This window comes from Passer domesticus, chromosome Z (assembly GCF_036417665.1).
Source record: "Passer domesticus isolate bPasDom1 chromosome Z, bPasDom1.hap1, whole genome shotgun sequence".
NCBI classification, from domain to species: Eukaryota; Metazoa; Chordata; class Aves; order Passeriformes; family Passeridae; genus Passer; species Passer domesticus.
Genome location: NC_087512.1, coordinates 36,598,040 through 36,616,775, shown reverse-complemented (window position 1 = coordinate 36,616,775; position 18,736 = coordinate 36,598,040). Strand labels below are relative to the sequence as shown.

At 38.2% G+C, this 18,736-nt stretch overlaps 1 long non-coding RNA gene across 9 annotated transcripts in view; it reads right to left on the bottom strand.

Moving 5' to 3' along the window:
- LOC135289995 (uncharacterized) overlaps positions 1-18,736 on the bottom strand; it is a 91,112-nt gene that overhangs the window by 51,891 nt on the left and 20,485 nt on the right. For 2 of the 9 annotated variants that reach the window (XR_010352745.1, XR_010352748.1), the window contains exon 5: positions 3,407-3,577. The exons of 4 other annotated variants lie outside the window; for them this stretch is intronic. This is a non-coding gene — a long non-coding RNA (uncharacterized LOC135289995). Of the gene's footprint in view, positions 1-3,406; positions 3,578-15,116; positions 15,884-18,736 lie in introns of those variants that run through there. 3 more of the 9 variants (XR_010352746.1, XR_010352749.1, XR_010352752.1) reach the window with 2 other exon arrangements.

The window sequence follows — 18,736 nt, the reverse complement described above, 5'->3', positions numbered from 1 at the left end:
GTCCTGGTTAACTGGAAAAGTTCCGGATGAGTGGAAGTTGTCCAGTGTGATGCCTATCGACAAGAAGGGCCAGAAGGAAGATCCAGGGAACAGGCCTGACAGTAAGATCAGCCTGACTTTGATGCCTGACAAGGTTATGGAACAGATCATCTTGAGTGCTATCACACAGCACATACAGGACACCCAGGAGATCAGGCCCACCCAGCAGGGGTTTAGGAAAGGCAGGTCCTACCTGGCCAACATGATCACCTTCTTTGACGGGGTGACTGGTTCAGTGGATGAGAGAAAGGCTGTGGATGTGTATTGCAACAGATGTGTCTATCTGAACTTCAGTAAAGCCTTCAATACTGTCTCTCAAGGCATTGTCCTCGAAATGCTGATAGCCCTTGGTTTGGACATGTGCTGGGTTAAGAACACTGGACAGCCAGGCTCAGACACCAGTGATGAATGGTGCTGCACTTAATTGTCATCAAGTCACCAGGGGTGTCCCCCAGGCCCAGTCCTTTTCAGTATCTTTATTTATGGTCAGGATAAGGGGACCAAGTGTGTCCTCACTAAATTCATGGATGTCACCAAACTGGGTGGGAGTGCTGATCTCCTGGAGGATGGGAAGACCCTGCAAAAGGACCTGGACAGGCTGGATAGAGATGCCAATACCAATAGTATGAGGTTCAACAAGGTGAAGTGCCAGTGTGCTACAGGCTGGGGACAGAGTGGCTGGAAAGCTGCCCAGTGGAAAAGGACCTGGACGTGCTTGTCAACAGTAGCTTAACACAACCCAGCTGTGCCCAAGTGGCCAAGAAGGCAAACAGCATCCTGGACTGGATCAGCAATAGTGTGACCAGCAGGACCAGGGCAATGATTGTACTCAACACTGGTGAGGCCACACCTCAAGTGCTGTGTCTGGTTCTGGGCCTCTCACTGCAGGACAGACACTGAGAAGCTGGAGCACATCCAGAAAACAATGACAAGGCTGGCAAAGGGTTTGGAGCACAAGACTTGTGGGGAATGGCTGAGGAAGCTGTTGTTGTTTAGCCTGGTAAAAAAGAGGCTCAGGGGGGCCTTAGTGCTCTCTACAATTAATGAAAGGAGTTTTTAGCCAGGTGGGGTTTTAGCCTCTTCTCCCAGACATGCAGCAACAGGATAAGAGGACATAGTCTTAAACTGTGCCAGGAGAGGTTCAGGTTGGACAGGAATTCAGAGGAATTTCTTCACTGAAAGGGTAATTAGAGATTGACATGGGCTGCTCAGGGAGGTGATAGAATCACTTTCCCTGGGGGTTTTTAAGGAAAGACTGGATGTGTTATTTAGTGCCATGGTCTAGTTAATGAGGTGGTGTTTGGTCATAGGTTAGACTTGATGATCTTAGAGGTCTTTTCCAACCTAATTGATTCTCTGATTCTATGAATAACTAAACTTAAGCAAGAGCTCATCCAGACCCATGGCCCCTTTTTAGTCTTCACTAGTCTTTCACTAGTCTTTCATATTAATATGATTTTTACCCTAGATATTTCCTGTCTTGGCTCATTCTCTGTGATGAGGTCTACATATTAGTCTCTGAACATGTTTCCTTTAAGGATATTCACTTGAGTTTAAGGACTTCTTCACCCTCATCTTTCTTTCTCATTGACTCTGTCTGTTAAGATGTATGAAATGGAAGGAATCAAGAAAACAAACTAGGAGAGAAAAGTCCATGTATTGTACTCCCACTGAAACATATTTGGTTTAAAAAAAACTTACCTGATTCCAAAAAATAGTTACAAAACCTGTCTGAGTTTCAAAACTGTTTGAGACGTTCTCTTCACCAGTCACATCAGTGCCAGTAATGGGTAAACAAAAGCTAACCCTGTTCCTGACATGCCTCTCCCTCAACAGTTACAAAGCATGCCAGCTGATGTCCAACAGTAAAGGTTCCATCCTTTCACAACAGCGACATATGACAAACATAATTACATTGAATAGAAAAATATCAAACAAACCCAAGCCCAAAAACAAAATCAAAGTTCTAAAATACTTGGTGGCATTTAAAGGAACTGCTAAGGAGGCATCAAGAAAAGACATGGCAGGAATTTATTCTCTGTGATTCTAAACAATCTGTTTTTATTATTTTAACTCATTCTTCTTCCTTGATGTCATGATAGTATAGTTCAGCAACAAGTTCTGAGGTAACAGAGTAGACTCTGGGAATTGATTTCTTCCAGCTGAGTCACACAGAGCTGGTACTCAGACCCTTCCTCCAATTGCAGGATGCCTTTCCTAAGACCAGCTTCTGACAACAGCAGAATTATGGATTTTCTGACTTCAACTTACACATTAAAAAAAAACCACCTCTCTCACAGTTCTTATTTTTCTAGAGCTGAGTGAGCATTTAAAGGCAAAGTACCTGTGCTTGGTCCAAAGACCTCTTTAACACGAGTATAATTTTTCTTTAAGATAAGTTAAACTCAGAGAAGCTGACCTCAGACTCATAAAAGGTCAGTAGTCATTTAAAGATATACAACATGATCATGTAGAAGTTATCTGCACCTTATGCAAATAAAAAGAACTATCAAGAGCTTAAAGCCTTAAGTTAGGATTCACTATACAGCTGCTCAGCTGCCAATACTGCCAAAGGCTTCCAGTGAAACCTTATACAAGCCATTTTCTCTGCATATTAGCAGCTATTTTCCTCTCTGAAGAAGAAACAGTTTTCTTCTCATCAGTAATCTGTCACATCTATTTAGTTTGTGGAGGGCTGAGAACTTGGAGTCTGTATATAGAGTAGGACAGTGATTTTTGTAGTCGTTTGTCAATACTGTGGTAGATAAATACTTAGTCCATATGTACTAGCTTAAACTGACTTGGTGATTTTTTTGTTGTTGTTGTTATTTTTGGTAGACACCTCATGGAGTTTGCAGTTTTACACCCTAGCACATGTCTACAGCTAGACAGATGCATATACATGTTTGCTTTCTGTACTAAGGTTGAAGAATCATTCAAAAGAGGAGAAATGACAGTATTACAGTGATCTCAACAGTTTTCCATGTGTCCATTTGCTTTACAGAGACAAAAGATTTCTAGGGTCCAGCAGTGTTATTTATTAGTAAAACACTGCTGGGTATAAATTCCATTTAGGTATAAAGAATAGAGCTTTTGAAATAAAAGCAATGCAAGAAAAAGAGAAGAAACAGACTTCCACAATCTGAATTACCTCAGATCTCCTGTGCAATGCGGAAAGCAAGATGGGAAGAGTCAAGAAAGTGCGAAAGTAGCATAACTTCTTCATATGTTAAGTAGGACATAACAAGAAAGGTATATGATGCAGAAGAAAGAGGGCTGTTGCCACATGCATGACCTCCAGCTGCCATCTACTTCTACAAGACAGCTGAATTTTTCTATGGCAGCACTGCATTTAGTGTTGCTTTACCATCAAGCTGGTGGCAGCTCTGGAGTGGGTCTGCCTCTGTGGGTTTATCACTCTCCAGCTTACGCTTTGACAAATTCTCTTCTGAGCCACTGAAGTCCTGTTGACAAAACTGTCATTCATATGAACTTTTTTCCATAAAAGACTTCAGTTTTGAGAAATTGATATTTTCTGCTAAAACAAAGAAACAAGCAAAAAGTTTTTGTTAAAAGAAATTTCCATGTAGCTAATTTTTTTTTGTCCCTATGCAGACCACAGCCTTACTCAATGAATAGAGGAGAGCCTGCAGAGTAAGCAGCTATTCACTATTTTGCTTTACCTTCATTCTGGAGTGCGCAGTCCAAACCTTTGTTTATTTTCTACTATTTAAATTTGCCTCTAAAGCCAGACTCATTATTTTCTACATGTCCTTTTTATATAGTTCATTAAAGTGCTTGACAAACAAGAATTTCTTTTTCCAGCATTGTGCTGATAGAGATTTGAGACAGAGGGATTAAAGTTAAATGTGCCATTTGTGTTGAGTGCTTGATCTGATACCTTGAAACCTGGATCTCCTAGGCTACGTATTGTTACATAGGACTTTCTGTATTTGCAGCTCCCTCCCACCTGATTGCAGGTAGGGCAGTCAACAGTCAGGACTTCCCAGTCCCTCAGAATCCCACTTGGGCACCCAGCTAAGAAGCAGCATAATCAGGGACCATCCATGGAAGGTACTTAGCCTGGATGAGGGATGTAGTGGTGGTCAACAGGAAAGAGGACTGGTTACCCTAGATGGCCTGAGGGCACTGTAGCCTCCTGCCCAGTACAGTACTGATTTTTGCACAGGACATAGCCCACATGCAAGTGTGTGAAATCTCATGTGATCCCCCAGCTAGGGGACTTCTAAAGACCACATCGACTGTATTTCCAAATAATTTCTCTTGGTCTTTGATGATGTAAAGTTAAGAAAATTGCAATTTGACCAACCTTGCCTTTTTCATTTCATTAAAACGGTGCAAAATACTGCTGTGTCATGAAGACTGTATATTTTGCTGTCCTTATAATTTTTGCCTGCAATATCTAAAAATTCTCAATGAAGCAGCCCCAAGAATCAAAATTTTTGCCTTATAGAAAAACTATATGTTCTGTTAGTTGGGCTTTTTTCTCTCCTAAAGCAGAAAACTCATTTTTCCTAGAAATTTATGAAAACAGAATTATTTTACTTAAGTCTCTTTAATATATTGGAAAAAATGTACCAAAGTGGACAAAGTTCAATAAAATTTTAAACCAATGTAGATAAGGTGTTAAAAATATGACATACCAGGGAAAATATTATGTGCCATACTTGTTCTGGCTATAACAAATAGAACTTGAAAGCTGAGGGACTTGGGACAGAAGGGAAAAGGACTGTCACCAAACTGTCTCTGACTTCTTTAAATCCTTTTGTTAACACTTACTAAGCATTAGCACCCTCATGCATGCCACTGTTCTGTTGTGCTTAGAGTGGCACTAGCTAATCGTAATTACACAGTATCAAATTCCCTGCTTCTCTCACCTTGTCAAAGCTCTGAATGCAGAGAGCATGCCCTCTGCCAGCCACAGAGAACCTCAGAATCTTATCCTCAATTGCTCTTTGTATTTGGCACCATGGTCAGCTTACAGGTCTCCTCCCTGCTCTTGCTGCGCCTTTCCATATCAAAGCCATCTTTCAGTTCCAGAAGGACGGATGATTAGGTGGAAGACACATTGCTGTCTCTCTACCCAGTTATACTGTCTCCCTCAATTGTTTTTACATTTTTTTTTTAATCTATGGGACACAGAATAGGTGTATGTGTTGCAAGATATTAAACTTATCTCTCTTAGAGATAAGAATAACACAGATGTTAAGACCCTCTCGACTGCACTTATAATGTTGAATAGTTTCTCCTTTTGAGACACTGGTAACCTTTTCTGCTTCCTGTTAGCAATTTCTTGTTTCCCCTCCCCCACCTCCCTTACCCTTTAAATGGAAACACAAGTCTGCCGTTTAATAAAACCCCAATAATGATCCTGCTTTAAAGGACAAGGGCTAATCACTTACTGCTTAACATTCCAGACACATGACAGTGGAGGAGACTAAATCAGTTAAACAGCAAGATGCAGCACAACTAATTTTCATGTAAAAGGGGGTGATTGCCTTATTTTTTTTAACCATTGTGATTTCTTTAAGCTGTTAAAGCCCAAACATTCTCGTCTATCAGTTTATGAATTATTAATAAAAAAGAGAGAGAAAAGAGGCTTTCTTTTTCTAAATATCATCTGCTAAGCCACCACAGACTGAAGTGCCTCACACTGATTCCTGATTTACATAGTCCCAGTTGGAAGTTAATGAAGACTGCTGAGCCACCTTTCAACATGCAGATAAACCTTCATGTATTTAAAAGCAGGGAATATGTGCTTGTTGCTGGCAAATTATTCATCTAAGATCTGAAGTTTCTGACACTGCCTGCGTCAGATAAACTGTCACCCAAATTGCAAACTAATTAGTGATTCAAACATTTTTGAGCTGATTGATGACAGAATAATTTACGCTTGTTTCTCAGTTTCCAGCTGGCATAGGCTGCTGACTGGAGCCCTAATTAACGCTAGTACATCAGTCATGTTCTGCCAAGGCAGCACATACAATTAAAAGGCAGTTTAAATGGAATATCACATTAAAAAGGCTGGTAGATGCAAATGTGAGGAAACAGCACTTTAGGATAAAATGACAACAGAACCCCAGAAACCAAAACAGAACAGAACAGGATTGGGTTTTTTTTGTTGTTGTTCTTGGGGTTTTTTTGTTTGGGTTTTTTAATATGGTGGTTTTTGTTTTGTTTTTTAATGGATAAGTAAATTGTTTTCTGCATAGGCTATTTAGCAGAATAAAATAAGTGTGGAGGAAAAATACGGACACTAAATTCTTCATAACAAGTTTTAGCTAGATGCTATCTCTTAATAGTTGTTAAAAAATTGATGTGTACTTGCATTCTGGATATCAACTCTGTAAAAACTAAATAGAGGGTGTCAGTGATGGCTGTGAAGTTATTTACAGTGATAGTAAAAGACAAAACAAATATCAACATGCTTGTGAAAAGCTCTACTGAAGCAGTCTTAATTTTTTTTTTTCAAAAAGAACTAACTAGCTTTTTCAAAAGAACTAATCCAAAACTCACTAAAGTCAAGGGGAAAGTGGATGTGGGATGTATAGGAGTGTACTGCAAATATCTAGACATCTCTATTCTTATTTTCAGGTGAAATGATAGATTTTGCTAACAGCAGTACTGTACAGTAAGTACACAATAATTTCTAGGGGTGTTCTTCTGATAAGGTCATAAAATATTTTGGGGGAAAAGTAGTTATTGTATAGATTTGAAATATTATCTTCATTGCCACGGGTACAAACACAACCTGTGACCTGATTAAATGTTGCAGCCTGCAACACAGAAAGACAGACCTCTGCAATGCTTCTGTCAGGTAGCTGTTTAATTTTATTAGGTCTATTTTATTGTATACATATTATAACCATGACACTTGTATATCAGCTCTTAACTGGGTATTAAGCAGTTGGGTAAGACAAAATGCATTTTGTCATTTCAGTACTGAGAAGTGAGGATAGTGGTAACTTGTATTCTCATCTACATTTGAACTACAAGAGTGCTGCCTGTTTAAAACTGTTCATCAAGCTAAGGACAAAAACAGTCCTCCTTGATACAATTCACAAAAAGTCTTCAGCCTGCAATGCCAGACCCCTGTTGCAATGTATGCTGCATATTTGATGACACGGTTTATCTCACTCAATGTGACCTCTGTAGAGGGAATAGTTTTCATGAATATAAACAGTCCTGGGGTTCATATGTTGTCTGTTAAGGTGTTTTTGAGATTATCTATAGCACATGACAGATGAGTCCTTGACTCTTACAGCACTCAAGTACAGAGCAAAGAGAAGTCATTGTAGTAACCACAGACAGACCTGGAGACTGGAGATGTGTGAAAGCAGTCCATTTGTTTCTAGGAGCACAGCAGACTGAAAGCTCACATCAGTCAGTGCAGTCACATTTTGCTGTCAAATGCCATTTTGCAATGCCATATATTTTCACCTTAAAAATTTTAGATAAGTAATCATTTACATTGGTATAGTGACGAGGGGTTCATATATTGGCTTTGACAGCTGAGCTATTTTAAGGCACTTTGTAAACCAGTGAATTGGAGATGAGGGGTGAAACTCACCTTAGACACAAATAAACTCAAGTTTTCTGACTTTGTTAGAGTTGGGTGAGAATTTTGCTTTGAGGCATGGTGAAGGCCATGTGCTGCTGACCCTGCTGTAGCCATAAAGGAAGAGTCATCAGAAAACCATTGGTTTTAGATGCCTTATCACATAACTTCTGCTGATTTGACTGAGTGTCTGACACTAAGCTCACCGGTAAGCACTGAGAGTGTTCAGGGGCAGCAAAATCCCAATGGGCATGGCAGATGGAACGCATAGCAGCTAGTAGAAAGTATGAGATGGGAACCATCTCTTGTCTTGGCTGACTCCCCATGTGTGAGGACACGAGGCTTGACTCCATTTTGCTCAGAAGGCTGATTTATTATGTTATATATTATATTAAAATACTACATTAAAACTATACTAAAGAACAGAGAGAGAGGAAGATCAGAAGGCTACAAAGACAAGAATAGAATAGGAATGAATAACAAAATCCTGTGACTGCTCACAGCCTTGGCACAGGTGGCTGTGATTGGTCACTGATTGAAAACAATCCACATGGACCAATGGAAGATGCACCTGTTGCATTCCACAGCAGCAGACAGTTATTGTTTACATTTCTTTCCTGAGGCTCTCAGCTCCTCAGGATGGGAAAATTCCTAGCAGAGGATTTTTCATAAAATATCATGGCTACACCATCTGAAAAAGGAGTATTGAGATAGTTAGCCAACAGCAAAACAGCCCTTGTCAGGATTGCTATATAGGATCTAGGGATGTAAATTTTCACACTCCCACTTCAACATCCTCTTTTTAGATCTGTGTTTTACAGCTTAATGTACAACAAAAATATTTTCTTGTCAGTTGTAGAACATAGTTTAGGACAACAGGATTATGCTCCCCTTTCTAAAAAATATGTCAAAAGCATCACTCTTTTAGTAAGCTGGTAAGAAAGAAAAATACCAAAGAGTTAATATTAAAATCTTACACTGAAGAAATAAGACAATTTAATAACAATTTATGTTTTCAGTTATAAAGTATATTCTGCATAGTGCAGGGCAGATTTTGATGTTTATCACAAGATCTTTCTTAGAGATGTCATATGAATGACTTGCAATCTATACTAAACAGTCATAGACAAAGAGCATTGGAGAGTAGAGTCAGAGTTTGTGGTTTAAATAAGTGGAGCAATGAGTGTTTCTACTACTGCAGGAACCATGTGTCTCCATGCTGCTGCTGATCATGGTGGTAGCTTGTTACATCTCCCCAGAGTAAAACAGTTCAGTTAAGAGTAGGAATTCTGAATTCCCTCTGGAACCTCAAACTTTTAATGTGCAGTGTAAATTCAGCAAGTGCTAGCCCATTTGTGTTTATAACATATTAACCAAGTGCAATATCACATCCCCAGTGGGGAATCCAGAAAAGCCTCAGTGCTCAGCCTCTTACGTGTTTTCTCTAAAGCTCTCTATCCAATGCTGAACACATGCAAATGCCTTCTTCCCTTTTAAGCATTTTACCCTCAGGTTTTCTAATGTCAAGGTTTACTTTCTTTGCCAAGAATAGAGCCTATACAATTAAACATGATCATAAGACGATCTCCTATGGTAACCTAAGAGACAGAAAAGCATTCAGAAAAACAGGTTGGGAGGGCTGTTTAAGGATTTTAGCTTTTTAAAGAGATTTCTTAATATTCTCTAAGATTAAAAGGAAATTTTAAATATCAGCAGAAATTAAATAAATACTGTGGGAATCGAAAAAAAGACAGTGTTGCACTGTCACACTGTGCACCTTGGAGAGCTAATTTCAGTTCATTGTTTTGCCACAGACTTATGTGACCTTTGGGAAGTTACTTATTCCAATGGAACCTCATTAACCAATTTGTAAAGAGGGAAAAATTATATATTTTCTCTACAACAATCTTAGCTTTTCATTTGAACTTGCAAAGTACAAACTTCTCTTCAAGATATGATTATATACTCTTTGGTGCTTAGCTTGAACACTCTTCAGCATTGTCTCTGAATGTAGGAATAACTACAATCATATTTGTAATTTTCACCTGCAGTTACAGATGGGTGAAATAACTAAAAGTTTTAGTTACACAGGCAAAGCCTGGACCATTGCTGTTGTTTTCTGAACATGTATTTTTTGAACCATGCTACATCAGATTCTCTCGAGATTTCTGTTATATTTGTTAACATAGAGGATTTATTCACAGGAGATACATTTTTAAAAATGCATTTTTCTTAGGAAAATCTTAGTTTTTCAACATATTACTTTCTCATAAATTGAACTTTCCTCATTCATCCTGTGGTAGGAATCAAACCACACATGGCTCTATTTCAATGTGTGTTGTCTAATAAGAACTGTCATGATCAACAAAATCTGAATTCTTTCTGACAATCATAAGGGAGTACCTCATTGTCATCCTTCAGCCTTTAAATTTTCTTTAGGTCTTATTTCTTATTCTTATATACTTCCAGAAGCAAAATGTTAGAAAATATCTATCAAATTTGGCCTCTGCTCTGTAGGATTTCCGTCCCCAGTTATGTCAGCAAGCATCATGTCCCAGTGATGCTTGGTTTTAAGCCAGGAGTGTCTCAACAAGAAGGTGGTGACCTGCTGGGAATAGTAAGGCATGAAAGAAAAATTAACCCTGATGTACACCATGAGTAAAATGAGAGGAAAAAGAAAAGAAGGTAAAGATCTATGGGAAGCAATGATGTTGAAAAGCATAAGTGTATCAAACATACACAAAGGACAAATTAAGGAAAGTGCTCAGCATTTCTGGAACATAGTACAGTGCAGATGATCAACTCATCAGAACTCGCACAGATTGTCCTGAGAGTTTGTGGAGTCTCCCTCACTGAAGATGTTCAAGATCTGGACACAACCCTGTGCTATGTGCTCTAAAATGCTTCTACCTGAGCAAGGAGTTGGACCAGATGACCCCATTGTGGTCCCTACCAACTTTATACATTATAATATTCTGTGATAGTACTGCAAAACCCAAGATACAGTGTATAGTATTAGCAGAACGCCAGTCAGGAGCGCAAATAAAGACCTGTTAATTCTGCATTGGAAACAAGCATTGGTACTAACCAGAATTAAGATCACTGTTTGACTGACCTGGATACCTTATTTTTCTTTAGGTTTTGCAGTTTGTTCTCCGCTGGTACATTTCATTGTAATATGTGATTCACATAATACTCTGTCACGCTGAAGAGGTCCATTAAAGCAGTTACTATTGATGAATCATCCCCTTCTATGTCACTTATGGTGATCTGAAGGTACAAAATTTGATTGCACCTCACCAGCACTTAACACCAAGACAGAACAAGCTAACCAAAGCAAGAACAAGCTCTTGGACCATGCAAGAGATAATACCAGTGCTAAACAGGAACATGCATTAGCAATCACAATAGAAGTAACAAGTAGCCTAGAGGCTTAATATAGATAATAGGAAGCTCAAAGAATAACAGATATCCTGCCTCTGCAGGAACAAGGCTGTTTTTAACACTCTGCAAAATAATGGTACTATGCTATCCATTAATTTTGACAGAATTATATTGGTTTTATGAAGGTGTAGCTTAGAAAAGAATTAGGTTTGTTGTCCACTTGGGAATACTTCATGGTATGTTTATAAAGCATAACAACAAACAAGCTGAAAAAAAAAAGGGAAAAGAAAGGAAAGGAAAGGAAAGGAAAGGAAAGGAAAGGAAAGGAAAGGAAAGGAAAGGAAAGGAAAGGAAAGGAAAGGAAAGGAAAGGAAAGGAAAGGAAAGGAAAGGAAAGGAAAGGAAAGGAAAGGAAAGGAAAGGAAAGGAAAGGAAAGGAAAGGAAAGGAAAGGAAAGGAAAGGAAAGGAAAGGAAAGGAAAGGAAAGGAAAGGAAAGGAAAGGAAAGGAAAGGAAAGGAAAGGAAAGGAAAGGAAAGGAAAGGAAAGGAAAGGAAAGGAAAGGAAAGGAAAGGAAAGGAAAGGAAAGGAAAGGAAAGGAAAGGAAAGGAAAGGAAAGGAAAGGAAAGGAAAGGAAAGGAAAGGAAAGGAAAGGAAAGGAAAGGAAAGGAAAGGAAAGGAAAGGAAAGGAAAGGAAAGGAAAGGAAAGGAAGGAAGAAAGGAAAGAAGAAAGAAAGAAAGAAAGAAAGAAAGAAAGAAAGAAAGAAAGAAAGAAAGAAAGAAAGAAAGAAAGAAAGAAAGAAAGAAAGAAAGAAAGAAAGAAAGAAAGAAAGAAAGAAAGAAAGAAAGAAAGAAAAAGAACAAGACTTTCAAGTATGGAAACAGCTATCAGGAAATCAGTAGTTCATGTACATACACAGAGGAGAGATGGACCTTCTGCCTCCTGAGATGCTTCCTTTAATCATTTGTCTATCAACCTCTTCCATCTTTTAATCCATTGTACCTGAAATTTTATGGATAACTTTTTTCCCCTTCAAAAGGTTTTGCAATTCGTACCATTTACTTTCCTTTTAAAGTTGCTCAGAAGTTTTCTCCTCACCAGTATCTTCTCTCCCTTGAAATGGCAGCCAGTGGAGCCGGCTCCTGCCGTGACACCTTGTAATTGTTGCAATGTAAAGGTCTTTTTCTTTTATTCAACCACAGTTCTGCAGATTTTACATACTAGGAAACCATGTGTCTACCAAGGCTTTATAAATAATTTTTCAATAGCATACCACATTTTAAAAGTCATAATATTAACTGAGTGTATTCTCTATGGACAAATTCAGTGAAATTAAACTTCCATCTTTCCTCCTCTCCTCAAGTCTTTTATTTCTATCATTAATGACTTTCAGACAAATAACCTTGGCACTGCTTCAGCAAGGGACACCCTAAAAATCAGGAAGGATATGAAAAACCATGTGCCTCTCATAACCAGAAATAATTAATATCTAAAGTACATGAAGGCTTTCCTTTTTTTTAGTCTAATGAAAAGTTTGCTGGCAGAAGAAAGCAATTCTATATGATTACACTGTTACAGGCACACATGATTTTATGTCTCACATAAGTACATGTGTGTTACAAGTACATACATATAGATATGAGCATATGGCCACAACTTCATCTGCTATAAATTACTGAGTTCAATGGAATTGCATTGCTTCACAATGAAGGTGATTTGGTCCCATGTATGTGCATCTATAGGCTTATATTTTCCAAAGTGAAAAGCATTCTACATTCTAAAATTATTTTAGGTCCATTGGCTGAAATACAAGTCTGGAACACCATGAACTTTGCAGTAGACTTTATATAGCATTTTATTATTTCTAGTTTTTAGGTAAATTGCTTAATATGGGAAAGTATTTATGCTGCTGTAATGCGTTAAATACTTGGTGAAAAATATAGGTGATATAGTGGTTTAAACATTAGTATTCTGTGCACAAAAGGGGTCATGATGTCTAGTAAGTTTTTCAGGAATCAGTAACAGGATCATGTATCACTCCTTGTTGACTAAGTGCCAAAAGAAGATGCAAAACTACTATTTTTTACCTGGCTTTTAAACACAGCTGGATTGGCAGTGTTTTGCGAGAGCAGCATATTCACTTTGATAAAAGTGATAATTTCAATTTGTTGCTAATGGCCAGTCTATTTTCTTCCCCTTAAAACAAGAATTAATATTTTTTATTATTTATCCCAGTGGAACCGTGAAAAAACTAACAAAGCAACTCTATTTTTTCCCCAAATTCTAATCACAAGTACTATTCAACAAAATCTGATACTCAGGTAAATCAATCAGTAATCATTCTACAGAACTAATTAGAGCTGAAAAAATCGAGGAAGAGTAATTTTAAAAATCTACTGAAGTTAAGATATTAAAAAGACCCTGTATCTTTGTTGTTTCTTTTTGGCGCTTTCTGTTCAGATCAAATGTAGAAATGTTTACTGGTAGCAATGGTAGATGAAAACAGCAAATTAAATGAAAAATTAACAATGTCCATGGAAAAAGAATTCAGAATTTGTTTAAACTAGAAGCCTAAATTTAAATATCTAATTCAATTTACCCTCCAAGAAAAGTCCACATCTTTCCCCCCAAACCTGGTCTTGTTCCACTGCTCATTTGAAGTTACTCTTCCACCAATCCCTATATTGTGCTAGTAAAGGATTTGTAAAGTAGCAAGGTTGGGAACCTGATTGAATTGAAAACAACAGTAAATGGGGGAACAAGAGGAATTTTTAGCTGATTGGTTTATCAGTATGGTTTTCTACAAGGCTGTGCAGCTAGTTGTGGTGGCACAATGCAGAAGGAGGGCACATTAACAAGGACTTGCCAGAAGAGATAGGACGGCTGTTTCTTAATAACACTGCTTTAAATGAATATCAAGTAGTAACTGCAAAGTTGTTCTCATTCTACCAATACAAAAACATGTATCACTGGAATTCATCATAACTAGTTTTACATCTAAATCACAGACTATTCTGAGTTGAAAGGGACTCAAAAGGTTCCTTAGAGACCTCTTAAGTGAATGGCCCAAAACAGGGATTGAACCCACAACCCTGGTGTTATTAGCACCATGTTTTAATCAGTTAAGCTAATTTCATAACTAACCACTGCTGAAATTTGGAATTCCCTTTAGAGAAATCTCATTGAGATTAGGCTGTAGCAGTAATTCTTAGAACATGATCCATGGATCTGAGATCAAGAGAATTTGCTTATGATTTCCAGAGAACTGATTTTAAAACATTACAATTTCCCCCATAATGCATTAAATGAAACCACTGTTGGTACCAGATGGAATACAAGTATCGGGAGTGTTGGCAACCTGCCCTCTATGCATAAAGTATCTAGGACTTTTAGTGTACTAATCTGGAAGGTTTTGTAGAAGGACAGGACAGTGTTGGTTCTAGGTCTGCCCTGTCACACTGCAAGATATTTTTCTCCATGTACAGGTGAAAGAGTACAGAATGTGCAGATAGTGTTTTAATTATAACATCCACCCCAGTCTCTGCCAGACCAAGTTAGCCTTCTGCTAATGGTATTGTCTTGAGTGTGTGCCAATGCTTTCTATCCAGTCCTTGGATCAGTTAAAAAAGAACTGTAGCATTAGAGAGAGATGCTTTCACTTAAAGTGAATTTTAAAAAAGAGAAGCTATTCACAGAAATGGCAAAGGAAGAATTCTGTCATTTTCTCACTCCCACTTACACAAAATTATTTGTATGAATAGCACCATTGAAATAAAAGTTACTATTTGGATGTTTACCCATTCACCAAGGAACAGATACAATTCAAATATTTTCATGCTGCAAGTGTTTTTAAGAAAAATCAGGTTTTTCTAAAAGCAGATCCGCAAAGTGAAAAAACATTCAGCGAAACATGCTAGGTATTTTTCTCCTCTAAAAGAAAAAAGTGAAACCAATGTTATAATAACACCAGTGTTAGTATCTGTTATTATCTATATTATATGTGGTAGTTTTTTTGTCTTCAGATTTATATTTCTAAGTTCATTACACTAAAATTCCCTTCTTCTCCAATTCCTTAATTTGTCTCCTACCAAGATATACATTTACCACATTCTTGTTTTCATCTTATCAATCACTCACTATTTCCCAAAAGCAGAACTAGGTGTTTAGTTCTTCTAATTGTGTTGACAGGTTGCAGTCAAAAAAGTTGCAGTTTATGTTTCAAAAGAGGCAATCCACCCTTAATCCTCAATGATTCCATATATTACCAGACAAATAGGGAGCATCTTTTCTAAAAAACATTTTTTCAAAGAACTGCCATACAGTGGTCATTAAGATAAACACAAGTTCAACTCTCCCCCTGTTGCTTCAAGAAGAGCCAAACTAGCATGCTATATAGGTTATGCCACCCAAAATAAGAACAAGCCTGTAGAAGCTTATGTTTCTATTTTCCTAATTAAAATGCCACAGACAAGTGTTCGAAATTGTTTGAAAAGATGCAACACAGTCTAGTCAATTTGTTCTGTTACTTAAAGCCAACTCTGTTTGGAATAAAAATGTACTAATTTTAGTTTAAAAGATATAGTCAAAGAATGTACTTTAATACTGAGACATTTGCCTGAGACAATATGATAATTGTTGTGGCCTGTTTAAGTCCTATAATAAGTGAACAGTGCTTCAAAGATGTTTCAGAGGAATAATTTTTTTAATCCACTCTTCTTTCCACTCTTCTACATACCTTCCTACCTACCTTTCCTATACCTGCCATTTTTATCAAAAACAGGTCTAACTGTTTCCAGCCCCTTTTCATGTGGGCAGTTTTCTTCAGGCTGATCTTTTAATTCTTTTTAGCTGTCTCTGAAGTCCTTCTCTTTGACAGACCATTCCTGAGGTAGAGTGACCCACATTTGTTACTGTTTCACATAAATTTGAACCTTGTCATTGTGATGTTTTTTACATCATTCGCTACCCCATTCTTCCGTTAGCAGAAGAGATTAGTACCACTCACCCCAACAAGGAAGAGTGACAGAGCACTATTTTGTAAGGGAAAACACCAAGGAGAACTCAGGATGAGAAAGAAAATTGTATTAAACCCATAGCCTACAAGATATGAACACACTAACTCCTAGCTGTGAGCAGTATAGAATCTGTTAGTCCTGCCAGCAGCATGTGCAGGACAAGAAAACAGACATAGACAGTAAAATGTCATCTATAAATGAACACACTAATCTGAAGTCCTAACTGTGTGGACATGCTGAACTTAAGCCAAGCCACAGCATAAGTTCTTGTGTCTTTTCTATTTGCTGTGAGATTTTCATGACAAGACAGTTGACAGTAACCCAGTCAAGGAAACAAAAATTTGATGAGTACAAATTTTGTTCTTTAAAAAAGGGGGGAAAACCCCAAAAACCTTCCAACCTGGAAAGTAGGAAAGCCTGAAATTACATTATACCTTGGGCATTCCAAAGTGAGAGCTGCCAACATTATTGTCACTGAGAGAGCCTGACTGAGGAGGAACATTTTTGGCAGAGAAAAAGATCTTGCTTTCTATTTCCACTGCTCAAAGTAGTGGCGTCAGTATTTCAAGAGCCAGTGTCCATCAAAAAAAAAAAAAAAAAAGTCCACTGCAAAATAAAAGCATTCCAGGAGTCTGTAAATGTAGAAGTAAACAATGTAGGTATCAATAAAAGATTTCAACCTGAAAGGAGTATTTAACCTGGAGATAAATTATACTGGTTTTCTGTTGTGCAAGGGCTATATTTGAGTGTTTATCTTTTCCAGGAAGGGTCCAGGCTTTGTTCCATGTTTGCTAAGTTCTTTGTGCAACAGAACCCCTTCACAGCCAGAAGTAAGACTGTAACTTAAGTACAGACCAACTATGGTTAGATCTCTTCAAGTGCTACAGCCTTCCCAGTCTCTCTTAAACCCTTTCTCAATAGGCACTGTCATCTTTTTGGTACAGATGTTATGGCCCTTATTTAGCACTTCCAGTATGCTGTGATTTCCAAAGGTGCACTTCCCACAGATACCTACTCTTCATGATGCTGAACTGCATTGAAATCTATAAAGCAAGAGCCAGACCCATAAGGAACCAAGCCAGTTCAGTCATGCCATGAACAACACGTTTGCTCAGGAGTAGCCAGGACCATCCCTGCAGGCAAATCTTCCACCATGTCAGACAATGGAAAGACGAGAGGAAGGAGGAATGATGTAATAGAAGTATCTGCTAACTGGGAGAGGATAGAAAGTCTGTGTCAAGCTCGATGTGTGGTGAAACTCAGACATCACTTAACTTGAATGAAAATTATAGCAGAGGCATCATGGGGTCCTTGGGGAGCTCCAGTTATTGCCCTACAATAACTGGGCTTTCAGTGGGACATAGCTTGCTCTGCTCACCATGAGGCACTGAGGTGAGAGCAGTGAATATCAGAACAGCATTTCAGCCTCTTTGATGGAGCAGGGCAAAGCCTCTGAAGCTGGAGGCTTGGCAGCATTTTCCGAGTCAGCATGCTCAGCTGATGACATTTACCCGGCTGCTGGTCCAGCTCTAAAGCGCTGCTGAATTTATCCAAAATGTAAATCACCAAGCTGGACAAAAATATGCAATCTTCAAATATCTCACAGGACCAGCACCAAGCGCTGGGAGTCTGAGAGAGGGTAGGGAGTTGAAGGACAGAAAAGGGTTTAGTTAAGAGGATTGAAAGAAACAGGGACAGAAGGACAGAAAAATAGGTGAAAGTGGCTCAGAAAAGCAAAGATGTTGAGCAAATGAGGAAAATGATGAAAAGTATGAGCAAGGTAGAAATGCCAGTAATAAGGTAGTGTCAGAGTCAGAAAAGAAAGAGATTTAAATGGCAGGTGACAGGTTTTGAAGAATAATGTAAACTTTTTTTTTTTTTTAATGTGCTGTGAAATTACAGCATCTTACTCAAGGGAAAATGAAAATATATGATTGTTGCACCCAAGGTAAGAAAAAGGAAGGAAAAGTATTGAAGCAAGGTCAGAATTATTTTCTTCCAAAATTCTGCATTCATCTAAATGTTACACTTCCTAGCCAGTTATCTTTGGAGCATTATTGCTAATAAAAGTTGCAAATATTTTAACTATACTTCATAACATATAAAAACTTACTAATCTAATAGATATATATTAACTATTACTATTATTATCATTAAGGATATCTGTTTGTCAGATTCATAATTCACTTGCACAGTCGTGAAACACAGGTAAGTTGACCTGAGCTGATACCATTTAACCAGTGAGACACCAGCATCAGGACTCTTCTATCAGAAGTTAACTGTATTGTCTCTACTGTGGGAACAGCCATGGCTTAACCAGAGTATCTCTGCTTTTCCACAGAGGAGGCAAGCATGGCGTGTGTGATCTCAGCCTGAAGAATTACAAAGCAAGCCAATGTGAGACTGCATCACCCAGCCAAGACTATGCACTGCCTCATACAGGGACACGGTGCTTGCAGTTTGTCTCCTTGTAATACTATCTCAATAGTCAGGAAGATATAGCTCAAAGCAGACAGCTACTTTCACTGGTCTGCTGTTCTCCAACGTACCAGTGAGATGGAATTTTAAACAACATGGCCAAAAGAGATTATCCCTGATACGATATAATTACTGAAATGACTATACAACTCACTAGTGTCCTCAAAATATGCTTAGAAAATAACACAGTCTAGTACTACCATGCACGTGGGATCATACTGCAAGGGTGTGAGAGATTGGAAT